The sequence below is a fragment of the Pituophis catenifer genome, unplaced genomic scaffold (assembly GCF_029215685.1).
Source record: "Pituophis catenifer annectens isolate HBS135680 unplaced genomic scaffold, rPitCat1.0.hap2 SCAF_1, whole genome shotgun sequence".
NCBI lineage: Eukaryota > Metazoa > Chordata > Lepidosauria > Squamata > Colubridae > Pituophis > Pituophis catenifer.
Window position 1 is genome coordinate 307,623,575 of NW_027256881.1, and position 24,546 is coordinate 307,648,120.

Here is a 24,546-nt window from a genome sequence, read left to right on the forward strand (position 1 = left end):
GATCCGGTCCGAACCAGGAGCATTTCACCCCTGGTCCTGATGGGTCGGACACAACTTCAACTAACAACAACAACAAACTAATAAATCTCAGGTTACCTCCTATCATTCTGCTATCCACTATCTTCAAAGGAAACAACTGTCTTAGTCAAAAAAAAAAAGTCAAAAGGACAGGACAATTTAGTATGTCAAATGCTAGAAGGAAGATATCCTTCATTGGTATCTTGAGGACAGATTTATAGGTTGCCAAGGGAATGTTCCGGTAAGATTTACAACAGGCTGGTGTGGAATTAGATGATAAACCAGACCCAAGGCTATTGCAAATTCCTTATGTTTCAATTTGATTTGATAGTGCTGTTCAACTGAAAACTTACAAGTAGGCTTCAGCTTACAACCGTTCACTAAGCAACAGTCAGAAATTACAACATAACCCTCAAAATGTATTTACAACTTAGATTCAAGGTTCTTCCCCCATGGTCACAAGATTGCATTTGGGACATTCAGCAACTGGCTCACATTTACAGCCATTTGCAGAATCCCATTCACACGACCAAGATTTATAATCTTGGGGATTATAAATTTTGGGGGAAACACTCTGGACTTGGTTTTTGTCTCTGGACAGTGGTTGAATGATCTCAATATTGGGCATATAGTGACTGAACCCTTGTCGTGGTCGGATCATTCCCTCCTTTGACCTTCGAACCGCCACACCCCGCCGCAGGGAGGTGGAACCGATGAGGTGGTTCCGCCCCAAGCGCCTGATGGACCCGGATCGGTTCCAGACGGAGCTTGGGCTGTTTCCTGAGGCTCTGGCTCACGGCTTGACTGAAGACCTGGTGGCCGCCTGGGATAGGGCGGCCACTGGAGCTTTGGATCGGGTCGTGCCTTTGCAGCCTCTGACTTGGCGCCGATCTCGCTTGGCTCCTTGGTTTACCGAGGAGCTGAAGGAGATGAAGCACCGGAAAAGACGCCTGGAGAGCAGTTGGAGGGCCAGCCAGTCTGAATCTGACCGAACACTGGTAAGGTCTCATATTAAGACTTACCTAGTGGCGATAAAAGCGGCAAAATGTAACTATTTTTCCGCTCTTATTGAGTCATCAGATAATCGCCCAGCCGCCCTGTTTAGGGTGACCCGCTCCCTGCTCCTTCAGGAAGCGTGGGAGGACCCCTTGGAGGGCAGAGCCGAGGATTTTGTACATTATCTGTATGATAAAATCGCTCAGATTTGGGAACACCTGGACTCCAACTGGGTAGATCCAGGGGGGAGGATGGAGACAGGTCTTGAGAATATTATCTGGGAAGAGTTTGATTCTGTGACTCCCGAAGACGTGGACAGAATACTGAGTAGACTGAATGCTACCACATGTTTATTGGACCCATGTCCCTCCTGGCTGGTGCTGGCCTCTCGGGAGGTTACACGAGGCTGGGTCCAGGGGATTATAAATGCTTCTTTGAGTGAGGGTGTCTTTCCCGCCGCCTTGAAAGAGGCGGTGGTGAGACCTCTCCTCAAGAAGCCTTCCCTGGACCCGGCAGTGTTGGCTAATTACTGTCCAGTCTCCAACCTTCGCTTTGTTGCGAAGGTTGTTGAGAGTGTGGTGGCACGACAGCTCCCTCAATACCTGGATGAATCGGCTTATCTGGATCCGTTCCAGTCGGGCTTCAGGCCTGGGTACAGCACGGAAACAGCATTGGTTGCATTGGTTGATGATCTCTGGAGGGCTCGGGACAGGGGTTGTTCCTCTGTCCTGGTCTTATTAGACCTCTCAGCGGCTTTTGATACCATTGACCATGGTATCATGCTGCACCGGCTGGAAGAGTTAGGGGTGGGGGGCACTATGTTGCAGTGGTTCTCCTTTTTCTCTGACCGGTCGCAGTCTTTGTTGGCAGGGAGGCAGAGGTCGACCCCAAGGCCCCTTGTATGTGGGGTGCCACAAGGTTCAGTCCTCTTGCCCCTTCTGTTCAACATTTATTGAAGCCGCTGGGTGAAATCATCCATGATTTCAGGGTGAAGTACCACCAATACGCTGATGATACTCAGCTGTACATCTCCACCCCGGACCACCCCAATGATGCCCTTGAAGTGATGTCCCGGTGCCTGGAGGCTGTACGAATCTGGATGGGGAGAAACAGACTCAGGCTCAACCCATCCAAGACTGAGTGGCTGTGGTTTCCGACATCCCGATATAGTCAGTTGGCGCCATCACGTTCTATTGGGGGCGATTCATTGGCCCCCAGGGAGAGGGTCCACAACTTGGGTGTCCTCCTGGACTCAGAGCTGTCTTTAGAAGGGCATCTGACGGCTGTGGCCGGGAGGGCATTTTATCAGGTTCGCCTGATTCACCAGTTGCGTCCCTTTCTTGATCAGGACTCGTTAAATACGGTCACTCATGCCCTCGTCACTTCCTGCCTGGACTACTGCAATGCTCTCTACATGGGACTCCCCTTGAGGAGCACCCGGAGGCTCCAGCTGGTCCAGAATGCAGCCGCGCGGGTGGTTATGGGAGCGATGTGGCGCTCCCATGATCCCCCCTCCTGCGTGAGCTGCACTGGCTCCCGGTGGTCTTCCGGGTGCGCTTCAAGGTTTTGGTTACCACCTTTAGAGTGCTCCATGGCCTAGGACTGGGGTATCTACGAGACCGCCTTCTGCCACCAGTAGCCTCTCACCAACCAGTACGCTCCCATAGAGAGGGGCTTCTTAGGGTGCCGTCGGTCAAACAGTGTCGACTGGCGGCCCCCAGGGGGAGAGCCTTCTCTGTGGGAGCACCTGCCATCTGGAACGAGTTCCCCCTGGAGATACGGAGGATTACTGATCTGCGCGCTTTCCGCCGTGCCCTTAAAACATTCCTATTCCAGCAGGCCGGCCTGGCCTAACCTCTTTTTAAAATTGTTTTTAAATTTTAAATTTGTCTTATTAAATTTGGGGTTTTAAAATTTTGTTTTCTGGGCCAAATTATTTAATTGTATTTTAATGATCTTTTAACATTTGTATTATATGTATTTTATCTTTTGGCTGTTCACCGCCCTGAGTCCTTCGAGAATAGGGCGGTATATAAATTCAATAAATAAAATTAAAAAAATAAATAAAAATAATGATTTATAAAAACCACTTACAGTATTGTGGACAATGGATCTGCTTAAGAATTGCCACAAAAAACAGCCTTGACTTACAACCATAACATATGAAGGAAATTCCAGGCTCCATTATTGTTGTAAGTCGAGGACTGCCTTTATTATCCTCACAGTATTTTCTCCCTTTTCACTTCTTCATAGGAGGAAAACTTACTCTACGGAAATTTAACTGGCTAAGGAGACTTCCAGGAAGACATGGAGAACTGAAGAAATGGAGCTATTGACTGCAGCAGAATGAAGAGCTGGTAAGTAGATAGGCTCTTCGTAATGCCTCTCCAGGCAAGAAGAGGATTTGAGATTGCCCAATTTGAGACTGCCCCCTACAGTTGTTTCTTGTGAGGAGACCATAAGGCAGTGGTGGGTTTAGAGCTCTGGGAAACAAAGGAATAGCCATCTTCCTCAAACCACAGTTGGTGCCTTCAAAAAGACATTGGGTTAACATACTGTTCTTTCTTTTTGTAATGGAATTTGTAGATAGCCTTGGAGAACAAGGGGAAGAGATGCTGCCTAGGACACAATCAGACAAGAAATTTTCAGGAAATAGCTTTACACAGAGAACAGATGAACATAAATAGTTTTTTAATTTTTTCTACACCAAATCTATGTAAATATACAGTGTTCAAAATTATTTAGAAGCAGATACAAATTTAGGTTAATCATTTGTAGGCCTTCAAAAGTCTCTTCTGACTCCCTCAGTCAAAATGTTACGTTTTGTTTTAAAACCTTCCTTATTAATTACATCAGGGGTGTCAAACTCGATTTCATTTGAGGGCCACATCAGGGTTGTGTTAACCTCAGGGGCCAGGGTGGGCATGGCCAAAGTGAGCATGGCCAGCTTGACATTACTTGTGTCAGGGTGGCCTGAACGCTCTGCAAACGAAAATGGGCTCCTGAGCTGTTTTCGGCTGCGATGGCCTCCTGAAACCCTCTGCCAGCAAAACTGGAGCTTGCCTGTGGCCATCACAAGCTCCATTTTTGCTGGCAGAGGCTGGTCCTTTGCTGTTTCCAGGGCAATCCTGCGGACCAGATCTAAGCACCCCGTAGGCCGGATCCGGCCCCCGGGCCTTGAGTTTGACACTCTGGATTACATCAGGGCTAGCCAAAATCAGAAAATATTTTGTATATACAGTACAAACACATTTCAACATTTAAATTTCAATTCAAATCATCCCCAAAAACAATAGTGCTTTATTTTTAATTCTGTTTTTACCAATGTGTTATCAGCATTCTAGAGGAAAGAAAATATGAAGATTTGTGGGCTTCAAATCAAATTCAGTCTCATCCTTGTCATACAGATTGCATTCTACACAAATTAAGCCAGTGCACAATACAGAAATATGCCAGGCCCCAACAGGCCTTTAATAAATAAGCTTGTCAAGCTGCAGAAATGTTTTTTCACAGTTGGATCAGTTCCTATTAAAAGTCAGCAGATCACTAAAAGCACTAAACAGCTTTTCACCTGTTTCCCACTTCTTGCAGTACAGCTGTAATTGATTCTTTCACTAGTTTTGGATCTATGAACATGAAGAGTGCTATGTCATCAAATGGAATCATAATTTCATCTATTCTTGGGTCTTTGATTTTCTGGAGGCACTATAATGGAGAATTGATAGAATATTTGCTCCCCTTTGTGAGCAGTCCAAGCTGTTTTGTGAGTTGGCTATGTTCTAAGTTAGAGCCCCTGATAATGTTACAATTGGACAAAGTGGTATGTTGGGCTATATAGTACAATTGGACAAAGTAGTATGTTTTTGGCTGTAAGAACATTGCAACATATATACATATACCTTTTGTGAAAGTGGGAAATCTTTCAATGTTGAGAAGCCAGAATTAGCATTTTTGGACAGGACAGTTATTGTTGGTAATGTAATGTCGTGCAATATTTTTTCCCTTCTAGATTGCAGTACATGGAATAATTTATAGAAAGATAGATTCTGATTGAGTGTTAAAAACAAAAACCCTTCCCAATACCAGGAAGAATTCAACAATGGAACCAATAATCCAGAAAGATGAGTTCTCTTTCACTGGATGTGCTGAAAAGGAGTCTAGATGGTCATCTATGAGACATGCTTTAGGGTAGATTCCTGCATTGGTGGAGGCAGGGTGTCGACACAGAAGTTCAAATGGCTCTTTCCAACCCTATGATTCTAGGATGTGAAGACACAGCTCTAGGGTGGAAGACACAGCGCCATCAAGCCAAACTAAAACTAGAAGAGCTACCATTCAGAATGTGTGTTAAAACTGGGTAGAGAAAGCAACAGCAGAATTTGCAAGCAGGGACAAAATCTGCTAATATTCATTAATATTTGTTTGAAACCCTGCATTCCTGGAAAACAAACAGACTGTTTTCAGGAAAAAAAAAATAGGTCACTGCTTTCAAATGGCTTTCTGCTGGAGTTCAATTCCTTTGAAATGTCAATTATAGCTTAATGGTGTAACAGGCCAAATCCTTGTCTCTAGCACACAAATATATTTATTCTACATCATACTTACTGTTGAACATCAAAACTAACACAAATAAGTCAGAAACAACAGCTTGAGCCTAAGTGAACAAAAATGAGGACAGCAATGGCTTTTCAATCCCTGAATTGTTTATTATTTCAATATTCAGGCTCTACTGGTCTTCAATTACACAACTGCTTGGAAAGCACTACTTTAATTCATATTAAAAACATATCTGTTTTTATGTATGTGTAATACATACATAAAAATTGGCACCATCCGCTATTCTTTTTTCATATACCATCCTTTGATCAAGGACGGTATATGAAGAAACAATAGCAGATGATGCCATCATAAACTAGATACATAATTTGTCTCAAAGCCTACTAAGCTTTGGTTATTTATTGTAAACTGGTAGTAGAAGAAATAGGGCACGTACAAAATTAGGGAGGGGAGGGCATTTTTGGCCTTGGGAGATAAATTGTTTGGATGCTAATGATAATTGAATACAAATATAATTATCTGCAAATAAAATTCTTAACAAACTTAAAGGAAGCATATACAGTACGGAAAATATTATCAGTAGCTGCCTTTTGAATATCTTAAATAATGATTAAGTTCATTTTTCATTTGATCTTTAAATATTTGGGATACTAAAAAGAATTTGAGCCCTTGTAATGATATGAATCTATAATTTTAGTCTGATTACTGATTTCTACTGACAAAAAAATCAGGACTTTAATTAAATTTTTTTATTTATTTATTTTATTTCCAATTTATATACCGCCCTTCTCCCTGAGGACTCAGGGCGGTGTACAGCCAGAATTAAGAACATGAAATACAAATATTAAAAAAACAATTAAAATATATATAAATAAATTTGGCCCAAAAATTAAAAATCACAAACCAATTTAAAACTTTTAAAAATTTCTTCTTAAGCCAGCCCGGCTTGCTGAAAAAAATGGGTTTTAAGGGCACGGCGGAAGGCACTGAGGTCTTGGATTCTCCTTATCTCTGGGGGCAACTGATTCCAGAGGGTAGGTGCCCCCACAGAGAAGGCCCTCCCCCTGGGGGTCACCAGCCTACATTTTTTGGCTGATGGCACCCTGAGGAGGCCCTCTCTGTGGGAGCGCACAGGTCGATGGGAGGTCGTCGGTAGCAGCAGGCGGTCTCGAAGATAGCTAGGCCCTATGCCATGGAGCGCTTTAAAGGTGATGACCAACACCTTGAAGCGCACCCGGAAGACCACCGGGAGCCAGTGCAGCTCGTGCAGGAGCAGTGTTACATGGGAGCGCCACGCTGCTCCCGTCACTACCCGCGCTGCTGTGTTCTGGACCAGTTGGAGCCTCCGGGTGCTCTTCAAGGGGAGCCCCATGTAGAGAGCATTGCAGTAGTCCAGGCGAGAGGTGACGAGGGCGTGAGTGACTGTGCACAGAGAATCCCGATCAAGAAAGGGCCGCAACTGGCGAATCAGGTGAACCTAACAAAAGGTCCCCCTGGTTACAGCCGTTAGATGTTCCTCCAAGGACAGCTGCATATCCAGGAGGACTCCCAGATTGCGAGCCCTTTCTGTGGGGGCCAACGACTCACCCCCAATAGTCAGTGATGGAGTCAACTGACTATATCGGGATGCCGGGAGCCACAGCCACTCAGTCTTGGAAGGGTTGAGCTTGAGCCTGTTCCTCCCCATCCAGATCCGCACAGCCTCCAGGCACTGGGACATCACTTCAAGGGCATCATTGGGGTGGCCTGGGGTGGAGATGTACAGCTGGGTGTCGTCAGCGTACTGGTGGTATCTCACCCCAAAGACACGGATGATCTCGCCCAGCGGCTTCACATAAATGTTGAACAGAAGAGGCGAGAGGACTGATCCCTGCGGCACTCCACAGATGAGAGGCCTCGAGGTCGACCTCTGCCCCCCTGCCAACACGAACTGCGACCGGTTGGAGAGAAAGGAGGAGAACCACCGCAACACGGTGCCTCCCACCCCCAACTCTTCCAGCCGGTGCAGCATGATACCATGGTCGATGGTATCAAAAGCCGCTGAGAGATCTAACAGGACCAGAACAGAGGAGCAACCCCTGTCCCGGGCCCTCCAGAGATCATCAACCAACGCGACCAATGTCGTTTCCGTGCAATGACATACATAGTCTTCCCTTCCTTTTGAATACATTTTTTTCTCTGAGACAAGGATAGCATCCCTCATAAGATCTTCTAAAGACAGGTAAAACATGGCTTTTTCTGGTGAGGATTAATTATAAACAGTAGTGTCATTTTCAATCATGTTAACATTACTTTTAATGTTAATTGAAATGAAGACTGAATGAGATTAAACTTTTAATGGATTACTATTATTTGTTGAATTTTATATGTAGATGAAACCCATAAATAAAAGATTTAGCCTTATGTAATTGAAAGGGCATCAACTGATCATTTTTCAAATATTAATATTTATAGTCCACCCAAATAGGTAATTAATTTTCATGCCATGAAAATAGGCTATTGCAATTTGGCCAATAAGTATTATATTTTTGTTTTTCTTTTTTAATTACTGTATTTTTTCGGACTATAAGATGCACTGGAGTATAAAACACACCAAGATTTCAAAGAGGAAAACAAGAAGAAAATAGATTTTGGCCTCCGTGCGTCCAGTTTTTGCCCTCCCTGGCCCCCAGGGGCACTCTGCAGGCCTCCCAAATCCTCTACGCATCCTGTTTTTGGAAAGAACAGGTCATTTTTGGACTCCCGAACCCACCATGTGTCCCATTTTTGCCCTCCCCAGCCCCCAGGAGCACTCTGCAGGCCTCCCAAACCCTCTGCGCGCCCCGTTTTTGGTGAAAACGGGATGCACGGGGCAGGGTTTTGGGAGACCAAAAATGGCTGTATTCAGTCTATAAGATGCACTAACATTTCCACCCTCTTTTTGGGGGGCGGGGGGCAGGCAGGAGTGTATCTTAAACTCTGAAAAGTAAGGTGCATGCTATCAAGATTGCGTGAGACAGAAAGGTTCAATAAGGGGAAAGAATAAGAGAAGACAGTTTGTCTGCCGATACTTATTCTTTGATATTTGGCTTTTATTAGTTTAAGAAATTAATTAGTTTATTAATTGCTAATTATTAGTTTAAGAAATACCCTATTGCTGATTCCAACTCCTATAGAAAGCATGCACAATTTAGAGAGGTTGTGGTATTACCACTAGAAGAGCATCTTGAATTACAAAACAGAAATAGTTTTAAGGTTCTCCTCTATGGGTGAAAATTTGCAATATAATAGAATGTGACATAATGATGTTATCCATTCAGTCATCTACGACTCTTGGTGGTTCTATGGGCCAGGTCTCTCCACATCTTCCGATCTTGCACTACTTCTTCAAATTTTTCTATGCTCTGACTGGTGTCAGCTTTGATGATGTCCAGCCACCGTGTTCTTTGGTGGCCTGGTTTCCTTTTACCACTAACTCTTCCAAACATAAATGCTTTTTCCGAGTGAATTCTCCTGCATGACATGGCCAAAATAAGTGAGACACGGTTTTGTGATTTTTGCCTTCCAGTGACAAGTCTGATGTCATGCTCTCCAGTACATGCTTGTTAATCACCTTTGCTGTCCAAGAAAGATGCAGGAACTTCTCCAGCACCATAGTTCAAACAAGTTGGTTTTCTTCCTGTCTTGTCTGTCCAACTTTCACAACCATAGATAGCTATGGAGAACACAATAGAGCAGAGTAATCTACATTTGATTGCCAAGCTGGTGTTCTTGCTCTTCCATATTCTGCTCATGTTCATCATTGCTGTGCAACTCAGTGCAATCCAATGTTTTATTTCTCGTCTGTATTCACCGCTTTGAGCAATGTGCGATCTTGGGAAACTGATTTTTTTCCACACATTTTATTTCTATTCTGATGTTCCCATTCCTCGCAATGGTCATGAGCTTGGTCTTTTTGATGTTCAGAAAGAGGCAAAATTCTCACTTTTTTGATCAGTTGTCCTAGGTGTTCTTTGGATAGACTGTGACAAGATAATTTACATTTTGGTTTTAAGAATGAAATATTGTTGAAATAAATGTTCCGGATACAAGTTAAATTAACTTAAATGTGTTAGAAGTATTTTTATCTGCATCCCCCAATAGAACAAAACTGCTAAGTCGTGGTGAGGAGTTGGAAAACTGGCACTTAAAACTATAATTTATATACTATTGCTGCTATTCTGGAACATTATAATCTCATGACACACAGTATTTTTAGGATTTCTTCCAAAGGATCTAGTAACTGTGACAATCATCACTGTAATTATTTTGACCAACTGTCTGACCTAATGATTCATATACATAAGTCCTTGCTCTGCTGCACTATTTTGCACAAGCGTGAATGTTCAACACATACAAGACTCTGCCAATAAGTACCAAGCCATGTTCAAAAAAAGGGTCAACAATACAGAATAATGCAAATACATTATTTTACAGATCAAGCTATCGTCATAACTGACTGAGTACCTAGATAGTATCTACAGGGCCATTTGTCTGACCAGAATTAACCTGGCCTATTATGTCACTATGAAGAATATTTTACTAAAGTTTACTTTCAGAAGTCAACAGGAGTTGAGGACAGAGGTCTCTGCTTCTTGGTAGCCTAACCAGTACTCCAAAATAGTCTCTTTTTCTCCTTCCCAAGGTCAAGCCAGTCCTTCCCTGACTGAGTAAAAAAAAGATGCTGAAAACAGAACTGTTGTGAAGAGTGCGCAAAGTTGCTTCATAGTGAGATGGGCAGCATATACATTTAAATAAATAAACAAATAAACAAACAGATTGAGCTATCTCTTTTCCTTTTATAATATTTAATATTTGAGTTGTTATTTTATTCTTACTTAGTTTTTATATTTACTATTGAGCTTTTCAATTATTTTTCTTTATATAATGTTAAGTATTAAAAATCATTTGGTTATGACAGGTTATCAATGAAATATACTGAAAAATACTGAATTGTTTGTATGTATGTATATGTGTATATGTGTGTGTGTATATAGATAAATAAATTTGCCACCCATCTTGTTTTGAAGTTCTTATGCTATGTATAAGAACAAAACACTGAAATGAACTTCTCAAGGGAATACTTAAGGATACAGTGATGCACTTGCATGTGGAACTGATTGAAATTAAGAGGACTTACTTTGTCTAAACATTAAATCTATGGACATTCTCAGTCATCCAGGTCATGGTTGTCCCAAAGGTGTTTTTTTCAAGAGGCAACTAGACTTTCTGGTTTTTCTTTAAAGATGTTTCGCTTTTCATCCAAAAAGCTGAAGAAGCTAAATGCTAAGCTAAATTATTTTCAATATTGCTGTTTCCCTTAGCATTACTTGAACATGCTTCACAGGTTCTCTTGACTTTAAGTCATCTGGGAAACTATGATTGGCAGCTTCTTGAAATGCCAGAAATATACCATCTGAATAAAACATTACACACAGCAAAATATGTGATCCTTTATTGCTATTAGGGAAACAATAAATAGACAACAGTAAATATATGCTTGAACTAAAAGTATTAAATTATAAAATATTGCCTTTATATGCAGTATTGTACTAATCTAAGGTTACTTTGAAAATTCTTATTCAGAATTCACTGCCTCCAGATGTGGTTACATCAATTTAAACAATTTTAAGGCCAGACAAATTAATAAAGGTTTGACAATGCATACTAGTCCTAACATCCATCCATCCATCCATCCGATATCTCCAGAATTAAATGTACTATGCCGTAAGCACCAACTGCTAGTTAAAGAAAGCTATATGAAGTAGAATACAATATTCCCAGCTCTAGATGATGTGCTATTTTTGGCCCAACATGAAATAGAAGGATCTTGCAAGCAGGAACTCATGCCCTCATCACCTTTTCATTGGACTACTGCTGTATCTCCACACAGAGCTGCCTCTGAAGACCATTAGGAAACTTCACCTGGTGCAATGTAGTGGCCTACTTAGTGATGCGTATCATCATATTGCTTTGATATTGTGCCATTTTGGCTATCAATATGTTTCTGGTTGTAATTCAAAATGATGGTTATAACTATAGACTTTCAAATGACTTTGCTTTACTTTCAAACGGCATCAATCTGCCCAATACGTGCTTCTATGGAAAATTTGCTTCCAGTGCCTCGCTTTCATGAAATGAGGTGAAATGAAATTGAAAGATGTTGTTTCTTAGTAATACTCTTCAGAAATCCTCTTCAGGGTGTTGGATTAGCCTCTTCTCTTTTCCCTTTATTTCTGGAGTGTTTAAGGATAACTTAAGTAACACTGCCTAAAGCTTTTAATACTCCATGTTGTTATTTTATTATTACAGCCTGTTCCTGATCTTCAAGGACTGTGTACTTTGGATATTTTAATGTTCTAATAATGCTGAAAGAATTTGGAGATTGCAATATGCAAATATAATACATAACTATTCAAAACCTTAGCTTAAGAAAAAATATTAAATCCTTGCAATAATTTAGGAATATAACATATCACTGAACTACAAAATCCATTGCCCAAATGGCACCATCTTTAACAGATTCATAGGCAGGAATCTAACTGGTAAAGTGAGTAGTCTAAGAGGAGACATTCTCTTTTCTAACAGATGGCAGACATGTTTAATGCCAAAAATACAGCCTTCCAAAAACTGTTCTGGGGTCTGGTTGATGGAATGGAAAAGAAGAGCCAAGGAGAGTCTGAGGATACATCTAGGATAAGTAACAAAGATCTTGAAGAACACAGCTAAAGAAACACAACAAGCTTTCAGCAGTATTTATTTGAACACCAAAGACTGAGGTCAAATTTCAAGTCTTTCAAGTTTGTTTGCTACCATAGTTTCCATAGCAGTTCCAATTTTATCTCTCTAGAGAAGAAGTCAACAAAATATTTAAACCACAAATCTTTTCTTTTTTTTAAATTTGTTGCATTTTCTTTTAGGTGACTTCCAGTCTTAAATGAAACTCAGAAGTTTATGCTTGCAAGCTTATGCAGTTTTCTTCCTAAGGTTAGAAAGATTCAGTGTTCGTTGTTGCATCCCATAGAAACATTTAGGAAACTTACTTGTAGATTATAAAATAAGCTATTTCCCAAAGAGAATCTCTAGATAGGGGAGGTTTAAAGTTATTTTTTCTACCACTGTCCTGAATTATGTTTAAACTGAATAGCAAAATACATGTAAAGTATGCCAATCTGAATAGATGCTGTTAAAACTTCAGTTACTATATAATGGTGTAACGGTGATATCAACTTTAATTTAAAGTCTTCATTTATAAAACCCAATATCTAAAAAATACTAAAACCACACATTTTCTGCTCTCTTTTTTTGGAACTCGGTTTGTATAACACATTAAACCAAAGCCAAAGTAAACTTACGTATGATGTGTCTAGACCTGACTCAGTCTACATTCAACATATATGATCAGATAACATTCTCCTTCAGTGGAATTTGTCTCCCCTACACCAAGAAACACAAATAAACCAGATGCAGAAAAGTTCAGTAGGCTATCATATTTTTAATAATAATAATCAGAAAGGGACAAGTGGCTATTTCATTAACTATCTTTAAATTGCCAAGGAAGTAATTCTTCCACTATATCTGAATTAGCACTCATGATTTTCCACTGAATTCCAGTTTTGCTTCCAAGACATTCATAACTTTTAATTAATTCTCACTTTTTCAGTAGCCAGATTCCAATTGCTAGGAAGAGGCAAATGAATGAAAATGCTCTTTTTTCATTTCTCCCTGGTTTATATTTTACAAATATACATACACTGTTCATTCCCAAAAATTTAATAATCACTAAAACTGAATGCAGGACACCCAAGAGCACTGATAAAAATTAAATATTTTTATAGTTTGAATCTCTTCTCAATTGTATCAAACAAGGGGGAAAACCTCATTTCCAAGAGCAGTTTATTCCTTTGTAGTAGCTCTATGAAAGATAAAGCAGAATTGTCATTGTTAGTATATATTTGTGGCAGTATTATAAAAGTTGTCCCTTTGAAGTTCTAATAATGCAGGGCAGATGAGTTGGGCCCAGAACAGGTATGTCTTTGTAAATCAAGGTAAGCACCATGAATATGCTTGGAAGGGAACTAACCATCAATATTTCAATCCCTGAGGGCTATGTGCCACCTTTCAGAAGTACCATCTGTACCTCGACAATCTTGCCAACTCAGTTTCTGGGCAATCTTCAAGCTGTTAGCAGTAAGGTTTAAGTCACAAATTAAAACAAGAAAACACTGGACAGGTAAAGGCAGACATAATGGACAACTAAAACAGAACCACCAGAAGTAAACTTAAAGGGAGTATAAATAAAAGCACTACAGTACTGTCATGATTTCAAAGGGCTATGGAATGAATGTAGAACCCTTCAGACACAAATAATAACTCTGAAAAATCAGATTCTTGATTAGTGGGTAGTGGGTCATCTTGGATCAAGGGTCACCAAATAGTTCCATAGTCACTTATCTGAATGGAAATGAGAAAGAATAAGGCTAGTATGCAGACTGAATAGACTAAAATTGTAAATATACTTATCTGGGTATAAGATAGGTTGAACTCACTGGGGGCTTGATTAAAGTACTTTTACATAAAGCTTCCTTTTATCTGTAACGCAGCATAAAGTTTCATTTTTTGTATTCTAGAAAAGACCAGTTTCATTTTGCAAATAAAATGAAAGCATCCATAGATTCTCTTCTCCTATTTCTCCTATCATGCAGAGTACTGTATGTAGGGATAAACAGAGCTATTTCCAGCATTACAGCAGTCTTAAAAGCATGGCTACCTAGGAATAATAGCAATTGAACTCAACAGGATTTACCACATAGTAAATCATATCTATTTATATTTGCAAATCCTAATGTCCAGTCTCCCTTTCTCTCTTGTGTGTGTGTGAGAAAGACAGATATACTGCTTTATGTAGAAAAATAAGTGCCCCCACGCTATGGAATATTCTTCCACTAGAGGTTAGACATGCTCCCCCCCCCACTCTTCTGGTCATCTGAAAAGGGGTTAAAACATGGTTCTGTGCCCTTGCATGGAGACCCCAAAGGAGGAGCAGTCATGGGGTTGGTTTAAAGACACGAGAGCCCTCCTTTTGTCAACCAATTTTTAACAAGGTTAATTATTTTTACCTCCTTAAAAAAATTATAATCTTTTAACATTTTTAACTCAAAATTTAACTCTTAACATTTTAACTTTTATATATTGTTTTATATTTCAATGTTTTATTGTACACTATCCAGAGTCCCTTGTTCAGGGAAATAAGCAGTTTAGAAATGTGAAGTATAAATAAATAAAACGGATGTTGCTTACCTGAATGTACCTTCTAGGCGCGCTGCTGGAGAATCCAAAAGCGAGGGTTATTCAACAGTCTAGCAGTCAGCCCTGAGTGTATGTGTCTTTAAATTTCTTGAACACGCCCCCTTTGCTTGTCAGAGGCTCTGTTTTTGTTCATGAAGAAACAGTTCAAGGAGACGTGTGTAGTTCCAGATTCAGCAGGGTGGGTTGGATTCTCCAGCAGCACGCCTAGAAGGGACGTTCAGGTAAGCAACGTCCGTTCTCCAGCGCGCTGCTTGGAGAAACCAAAAGTGAGGGACATGCCCAAGCAAGTTTTACATAGGGAGGGCGGAAGGATATGCATGCGTGACCGGAGAAGAACACACAGCTTGCAGAACTCACCGACCGAATGAGGCGTTAGCTGAGGCATACGTATCAACTCTATAGTGGCGGATGAAAGTATTCAGCGATGTCCAGGTTGCTGCCTTGCAGATGTCAGCGATGTTGGCCTGAGTCGCCCAAGCAGCCGTGGTGGATGCACTTTGTGTGGAATGAGGTAGGATCCTGCCGGGAACCGGCTTGCCCTGAAGCATGTACGCCTTGGAAATGCAGGCTTTCAGCCATCTCCCAATGGTGGACGAGGAGACCTTTTGTCCCATTGTTGCGGGCAGAAAAGAGACGAACAGCGCCTCCGATTTATGGAAATGCAGAGTGCTCTGAATATACATGCGTAAGGCTCTACGGACATCTAATGTGTGCCATTGGGCCTCTCGCGGATGTCTCGGTCTGGGCAGAAGTCCGGGAGAACCAATTCCTGCTGACGGTGGTAGAGGGAATTGACTTTAGGCAGGAACGATGGATCAAGCTGAAGGACCACCCGGTTAGGGTAGAAAGCGCAGAGGTCCTCCCGTACGGATAGGGCGGCCAACTCGGAAACACGGGGGACCGAGGTGATCGCGACCAAAAAGGCAGTCTTTAAGATGAGAAACCGCAGGCTGACGGAGCCTAAGGGCTCGAAGGGGAGCTGTGTAAGCACGTGAAGGACCAGGGACAGGTCCCAGGTTGGGTAGCGGTGAACGACTGGAGGTCTTAGGTTCGCTGCACCCCTGAGAAACCCCCGGATCCTCATGTCATGCGAGAGAGGTAAGTCGTTCCTGGCCGAGAGGACCGTAGACAAGGCTGCCACTTGTCGACGGAGCGTGTTCGGGGCAAGCCCCTTGTCCAGTCCGTCTTGGAGAAAATCTATCACTTCAGCGACAGATGCGGAGGTAGGGTCTGTATGGGCCCGGGAGCCCCAAATGCAGAATGAAGTCCAGGTGGTGTTGTAGATGCGACATGTGGAGGGACGTCGTGACGCCTGGATAGTAGAGAAAGCCTTCCCTGAGATCTTGTCCCGTCTCAGAAGGATCCTCTCAAACGCCAGGCGGTCAACTGCAGCCATTGGGGCTCTGGGTGCAGTATGACCCCCTGGCTGAGAGAAATCCTGTCGTCCGGAATTCGCCATGGAGGGGCGACTGACAGATTCAGTAGGTCCGCGTACCAGGCCCTCCATGGCCAGTGTGGAGCGATAAGCAGGACTTCTGCCTTCTCGTGCAGGATCTTGCGGACGAGTCATGGAATAAGCGGAATCGGGGGAAAGGCGTATAGCAGCCCCGGAGGCCAGGGAATTGCGAGTGCGTCGATCCCCTCCGCTTGAGGACAAGAGTGGCGAGCGAAGAACCGAGGAAGCTGGGCGTTGTCCTGACGGGCGAAGAGGTCGATGACGAAGGGCCTGAAGCAGTGGGACAGTTCGTGGAAGATGTCCGGGTGAAGGCGCCATTCTGAGTTGTCTATCTGCGTTCTGCTCAACCAGTCCGCGGTGATGTTCGTCGTCCTGGAGATGTGTTGTGCCCGGAGGGAGAGGAGGTGGCACTCCGCCCAAGTCAGCAACCGGGATGCCTCGTCCGTCAGCGGTTTCGAGCGGGTGCCCCCTTCGCGGTTCACGTGTGCCATCGTTGTCACGTTGTCTGTCCGGACCAGCATGTGGTGACCCTTCACCGATGATTGGAACTGGAGGAGGGCGAGGCGAACCGTGTGAAGTTCCAGCCAGTTGATCTCGTTCTGGCGATCCGCCAGCGACCAACTGCCCTGAGCAACTTGGGAATGCATGTGAGCGCCCGAGCCGGTCAGGCTGGCATCGGTCATTATCGTGAGACGGTGCGGTTCCAAGAAGGTGCAGCCATTCGTTAGAGGCGACGAAGTCCACCAGCGAAGAGACCCGCGAACCTCTGTCGGGAGGGATACCCGAGCCGTGGAATTGCTGCGGCGGGAACGCTGGTATGGGAGCATGAACCATTGAAGCTGGCGACCATGAAAACGCGCCCACGGGACAATGGAGATGCATGAAATCATCTACCCAAGAAGACGAGACAGGAGCAAGAGAGGGACGGACTGGAGCGAGAGAATTTGACGAATCAATGTCTGGATGTTGTGGCACCGGTCCGGGGACAGGAAGACCAGCCCCTTGCTGGATTCTATAACGGAGCCCAGGTGTAAGATCCTGGTAGTGGGGCACAAGTGGCTCTTCGGCAGGTTCAAGGAGAAGCTGTGGTACTGAAGGCAGTGGCAAACTGTGGCCAGATCCCGTGTGGCTTGGGTCTGTGTGGACGACAAGATGAGCACCAAATAACAAAGTACTCTGATTGGCATCTGCCGAAGATGTGCAGCTACGGCCGACAGGAGCTTTGTAAAGGTTCTGGGTGCGGATGAAAGTCCGAAAGGCATCACCCTGTATTGAAAATGCCGATGATTGTAAGAAAAGTGGAGGAAAGGACGTTGAGAAGGCCAGATCGGGATGTGGAGATAGGCCTCCTTGAGGTCCACTGAGGTCATCCAATCTCCCTCCTGGATGCATCCCAAGATAGATTTCAGGGATTACATTTTGAACTGATGATAGAGGATGTATTTGTACAGTTCTTTGAGGTCCAGGATCACCCGGCAGCCTCCGGAGTATTTTGGAACCAGGAAAAAGATTGAATAAAAACCGGTCCCACGGTGTTCTTGGGAACTGGCTCTATGGCACAAATGTCGATGAGATGTTGTATCTCCGCCTCCATCAGTCAACGTTTGGTTGGGTTGGATGACACAGGGCACTGGATGAACCTGTTGTGGGGGCAGGATCGAAGCACCAAGGTCAATCCCAGCTGGATCATCTGGAGTACCCATGCGTCCGACGTTGTCGATTCCCATTGGGCTGCGAAGCGCTGGAGGCGGCCACCAATGGGAAGGTGATGGAGGGCGCCATTTGCCTCTTCGAAAGGCATGGGTCCCCGCACCTCTGAAAGGGCATTTGGGTGGGGCTGAGAGCCTGCCACGATCCAGAAAGAAGATCTGTCATAGGGACGATCAAATCCATGGGAGTATTGTCTTGTGGCGAAGGACCCACTGGGTCCGGGTTCAGCTCGAAAGGGCTACCTCTGGCTGTATGAAGGTATTTTGCGCTCGGTCCGCCGGTAGGACGAGGGCATGACTTTGCGCTTGTCCTTATCTTCCACAAGAATCAGGTCTAATGCCTCCCCGAAGAGATGAGTCCCTTTATATGGGGCTGATGCAAGCCTCCACTTTGACTTCATGTCCACTCTCCAGTGCCTCAGTCACAGCAGGCACCTGGAAGTCACAGATGAGACCAGGGCACGAGACGCGAATTTGGTGGCATTGAGTGAAGCATCAGCAGAATACTCTGTGGCTGCAACAATCTTATTAATGTCTTGGTGGACCCTCGTGTCCTCCGGTGGCAAACGCTCTTGGAGTTGGCACAACCAAATGAGGGTCGCCCTGTTGAAAAACGACGCCGAGGTCGCCACCTTGACCGCCCAGGCCGCTGTGTTGTGTGTCTTGTGGACTGTGAGTTCTGCCTTCTGGTCCTCTGTCCGAAGGCCGTCAGCGATGTCGTGAGACAGGAGCGTGGCGGACGAAGTCCAGTTCGCTACAGGCGTATCCACTGCTGGTAATGCCAAGACGTCCTGGAGAGACGGGGCTGAACAGTATAACTTACGGTCAACACTGGTAGGTGCCGGCAAGGAGGACGGCAGGTTCCAGGAACGTTGCACAACTTCCGTGAAAAGCTGAGAACACGGAATGTAGGTTTGTTCCATTTTAGGAATGTTAAACAGAGTATCGTGCGGTTGCGACGTTGTTGGAGGATCGGAGAGACCCTCCGAGGTGGCCAAATGAGTAGATGACTTTGCCTTGTGCAATAAGGACTTAAATAGAGACAGTCGGAATAGACCAGTAAACGCCGGCCTGTCGGGAAGGAGGTCATCATCGTCGGAAAACTCCATGTCCCTTTGGGCCTCCTCATCCTCCAGAGAGGAGTCCTCAGCTTGAGCAGAGTCCAACTGAGACGAGCAGCGGTCTGCCTGATCAACATAGTGAGAGACTTGAGGAGCCGGAGGAGGAGGCGGGGGCGGTGAAGGTGGCGGCAGAGAAGGAGGAGGTGGAGGGGGTGCAGCCATTGAAACCGGTCTGTACAAATTAGGTTGGTGTGCGCTAGCAGCCAAAGTCCTGGATATAGTTTGAGAAATGAGATTCTCTATGTCACATGCTAACATGACATGAAGGACCCCCGGGCGAAGCCCCGCGGCCGCGGGTGTGTAAGTAGCCTCCGGAGGAGGGCGCTGAGCAGGAGGCCGTGTACGAGACAAATCCACCGGAACTGCTATGCCGTGCGAGAGGGCAGCAGGCATTGGAGAAGAACCGGTCACAAGAGATCATGCCTTCTTGGCACCCAGAAGGCATGATCCCTGAAGTGGGGGCAGAAACCCCTACAGGGCCAGTAGCTGTAATGATTGCAGGCGAGGACGTTGACTGAGCCTGTCGCTGAGTCCGATCAAATTGTCACTCAAGCGCCTTATGACGTCTGTCGGCATCCTAGGCGGCAGCTGATGAGGCTGTGCGGCTCCTTGTTGAAACAGCCAGAGCTGTGGCAGACTTGTGCTTATCCTGCTTTTTTGGCTTTTTCTTTGCAGGGCCCGGGAAAACTGGAGCCTCAGAAGGTCCAAGGCTGTGCTCCAAGTCGGAAGAAAGCTCACAGTCATCCATGCTGAGAAGTGCTGAAGACATGAGTAGAAAAAAAGGTAAGCAGGTGCTTGGCACAAATGAGAAAAAATACATGTCCTATGGAATTGATGTTTTCCATATTCCCTTTATTATTTTATTTTATTTATTTTATATTATTATTATTAATATTTTTCCTTTTTTTTTAATTATGTCATTAATTTGTACTTATTTCCAAAAGGTTGCTTGGGGGTAGCAGCTCCCCCCCTTCTTTCCTTGCACAGTCTGTCTCAAACCTGTGCCAGAAGGAAAAAAACACCAGCTAGGCAAGCAGCAATCATATATAAAGGTGGGCTGCATTGATTACTCCAATATAGGAAATACCAGAAGGACTGTAACTTGCAGACAGCCTTCCAACAGCAGAGGGCGCCAGAGTGGCTGCTTAATCATCGCCATCGACTACTGGCCCTTAACACATGCTGAGTATTCCCTTTCAGCTATCTCTTAAATGCTGGTGATTAATTACAGAAGCCCCAGTTGCAATTGCAGACCTGTAAGGGCAAGAAACGGCGCAGGGAAGCTCTCTGCGCAGCTGCGGTACTGTTGCTGGGCATAACTGCAATAGGAATGCAGTCTGCGCTTGCTCAGCCTTTTCCCGGGCAAAAACCAATCAGGAGGCTTACTGCGCCTGCACAAGCCGTTGCCGGGCAGAACTGCAATAGGAATGCAGTCTGTGCTTGCTCAGCCTTCTCCCAGGCAAAAACCAATCAGGAGGCTTACTGCGCCTGCGCAAGCTGTTGCCGGGCAGAAAATGGTCAAAAAGAGTGGAAAGCGTGCTCCGACATAATGGCGACCTCTGAAATCCCAGTGCTGGTGGGGATCGGTTGCAGAGACAATCCGACCCATCCACACAGTGACAGGCGTGCAGCTACTCAGAAGTAGCCCTCGCACCAGGAAAACGAGTGAGTAGGAAGAGTGTGCCACTGAAAGCAGGGCAGGGACTCTAAAGCGGCAAAAAGGGCTCCAAAGGGATACGAGTATGCCGCTGAGAGCAGGGCAGGGACTCAATAGCCGCCCCAACAATCACAATGGGAAAATTAAACTAGAAGAAGGTTCCCTGGCAAGGCAGGGCTTCTTATCTATTTGTAAATATATATGGCCAGACAGGGTGTAGGCCAGAAGACTCACCCAGCAGTCGCCAAAGAGAAGCAGTATAAAGAGAAAACTCCCTTTATTTCCAAACCAATTCGAAAGTGCCAAATCGAAATCCAAATCAAAGTCAAGTCTAATCCAAGGTCAGAATAGAAGAATCCAAAAGCGAAGAATTTATTCAAGGTCTAGATACCAGAGATGAGTAAAACAAGTCTGATTAGCTGACTGAGTGAATAAAAACTGAGCCTCTGACGAGCAAAGGGGGCGTGTCCAATAAATTTAAAGACACATACACTCAGGGCTGACTGCTAGACTGTTGAATAACCCTCGCTTTTGGATTCTCCAAGCAGCACGCTGGAGGGGTGTGTGTGTGTGTGTGTGTGTGTGTGTGTGTGTGTGTGTGTGTGTGTGTGTGTATTTCAACAGAGGGAGGAAATCAATCTAGTTTACAAATGGAATACCTTTTTTAGGCAATTAATTTTAATAAATTCAGTCAAAATTAATTTTTAATGCTTTTTTTCCCCAGTATGGCCTCTGGCCAGTGCATACATAATTTAATCAAATGCATACATACCTTTGGAGGAAAATTAGGCAGGATTAGTTTCAGCGAGAAGCAGGGAATAGCTCAGAAAATAGAGAAGCTGATAGCATAAGCTCACAAAGCAGGGAAGCTAGATAGCATACAGAATTTTTGTGCCCATGGAATCCTCTGAAAATGGCGTGCTGAGTGGCCAGGTGGCTTTTTCCTCCTGACAAACAGCTGATTTTTCTGCTAAAGCTGATTTTTCCGCTAAAGCTGGTTCTTTGGTGGCATGCTCCCCAGATTTAAATGGGAACAACTAGGAATGATCCAAAATGACCCTTAAATGACCATCTCAGATGATCCTTTTACCTGGGAAGAGGAATCTCAATTGAATTGCAATTCTTGGTAGGAGCAGGAGGATTGGGTCTCCATCTTTTCCTTTTGGCTGTTTTATTTTTTTAAACATGCCTCTATTTTGGCTGAACGCTTTAAAGTTTTATTTTTCTTTTTGACTTTTATCTTCAATTGTTAATTGACTGGCTGAATGTTGATTTATTCTAATCCTTAGCTGGATTTTAATGATAATTTTTTTGCATATTTTTACTGCTTTAATTTGGAGTTGTGAATCACTTCCACCATATGAAAGTCGATGGTGAACAGACTCTTCCCTGGGTACCAAAAGTGGTCTGATTTGATTTACATTTACACTGGATTTTTATTACAAGGGTTTTGTATTATATTAGTTTTTAAAAGCTGTCTTTTTTCTTTTAACCTCTGATGGAAAGTTTCTTTTTTTTTTTCTATTCACTTTTTATTGTGTCATTTTTTTTTCCTGTAGCCATTCTATTATGGTATATCTACTTCTCCTGTCCATGAGAGGAACTATTTTGTTGTGAAAGCTCAGCTACAAGAGACTTTTGGGCTATATTAGAAATGTAAACAACAATAAATTAAGGGTATTGAATATTATAGGACAGTGTGGTGGCTCAACGATTAAGATGCTGGACTTGTTGGCTGAAAAGCCAGTTTACAAATATGCATGCGTTGTTCTTCCTGCATTTTCAATTATAATAATCCAATGCCTGTTTTATAAGCTTCTTACTGATCTTAAGTTTCTCAAATATGTCCTCAATATGTCAAAGAAATTATGTCAAATTATATTTTTGCATAATCTGCACTTTTTTTTTTACGAAAATACATTGTCCTTTAGGAAAGCAGAAAGCCTCCATATGGAAATGAAGAGGATCAGGTTGTTTAAAGGATCCAATGCTTCTTAGGCTATCAAAAGTCATAAGAAAAACATGACCGCATCCCCAAGGGAAAACTGTCATAAATAGAGAAAGGTCCAATGTGGACTGTCTACTGATTTCAAAAGCAATTCATCAACCACATTTTTCAACTGGCCCTGAAATATTATTTCTTTAACTTTATTTAGACTGGAATGGGTGACACGTTTACTGGCCTCCTAGGACAAATCACTTCTTTCTTGTGGCCTTTATCAGGTCTTCCCATTAGCCCCATAGTTACCATGTCAGAAGCTCAAACTAGAACAGATCAAAGAAATGACACAGAAGTAAATACATAAAACTAAATTTGACTACTGTGTTTCCCCAAAAATAAGACCCTGTCTTATATTTGTTTGAACCCCGAAATAAGCGCTTGGCCTTATTTTCAGGGAGGTCTTATTATTTTGGGGCGCATAGAGCAAGACAGGTCTCCTCTTGCCGTCTTACCTGATTTCCAGTTCTGTCTCCCTAGCCCTAACCAGAGGAAATGGCGGGGACCGGCTGCACATACGGTTAAATATTTTTGAAGAGGGCTTATTTTCAGGGTGGGGCTTATTTTAGCACATGTGCTCAAAAGCCCAATTGGGCTTATTAACAGGGGATGCCTTATTTTCAGGGAAACAGGGTAGCTTTTCTTTTAATCAGATCCCTCATAAATCTTGAGGTGGTATATCAATGGGTTTTTAAACTATATACATTGTATGTTATTACAAGTGCAGAAAAAATAAATCATTGAGCATATTACTCTGTTCATTTTCCTTTACTACACTTCCCTTTGCTGCATGCGTGATACAGAATAGTTTCAAAAACCACTCTGAAACTTAATATTCAAATCTGAGCACATGATAAGCACTAATTGTTCTTGTGTTGGACATTTACAGAAAATTATCTGAGTGAAATTCAAATAACTGAATAGGAGAGTGACCAGAAGTCCATAGAGAAACATAACTAATGTTACATATTTCCAGTTCTGTAAAGTGCAGGTAGGCCTTGCCTTATGCTGGTTCATTTTAACGGCAGTTTAAAGTTGCAACAGACTCAGAAAATTGATTCATGACTAGTCCTTGTAGTTACAAGTGTTGTACCACCCAATAGTCATGTAATCCCAATTTTGGTTGGTTGGCATCTTGCTCATATTTTTATGATAACTGCAACGTTTTGCAGTAACATTATTGTGACTTGTGAGTTTCCAGAAGGTTTTCAACAAGCAAAGTCAAGATTCCCTTAACAACTATGTAATGCACTTAATCACTCTGGTAAAAATGGTTATAAAATCAGCACATGATGACTCGCTTTACGGCTGCGCTGTCTTAAAATAAATAAATACGGCATATAAATCAAATTAAAAAAAAATCACAATTGGAACTGGAATTTCCGTACGTCAAGAACTCCCTGTACATTAATACTGCAATTTTTCACAGCATTATTCAGAATGCCTATTATGTTCAAACGGACTTTCACAGATACATGTACTAGAAATGCAACTGTACTTGTGGCATTTCTTTTGCAATGCTGTAGCTTGTATAAATCTCCTTCCTGTGCACCTGGAAGGGACTTCTGTATCCAATCCATGCAGAGACATCTAAATACTATTTTGAAATATAGGTTCATGTGCGAAGCAATAAGAGGTTTTCAAAATTGAAGCCATTTGGCAGGAATGTGCCTTTTTTCTAACTAAAGCAGATTTCTAGCAAATCT

At 43.3% G+C, this 24,546-nt stretch overlaps 1 protein-coding gene across 1 annotated transcript in view; it reads right to left on the reverse strand.

Moving 5' to 3' along the window:
* The window catches only part of BTBD7 (BTB domain containing 7), a 50,991-nt gene that overhangs the window by 22,432 nt on the left and 4,013 nt on the right, over positions 1-24,546 (reverse strand). The gene's annotated exons all lie outside the window — the stretch shown is intronic.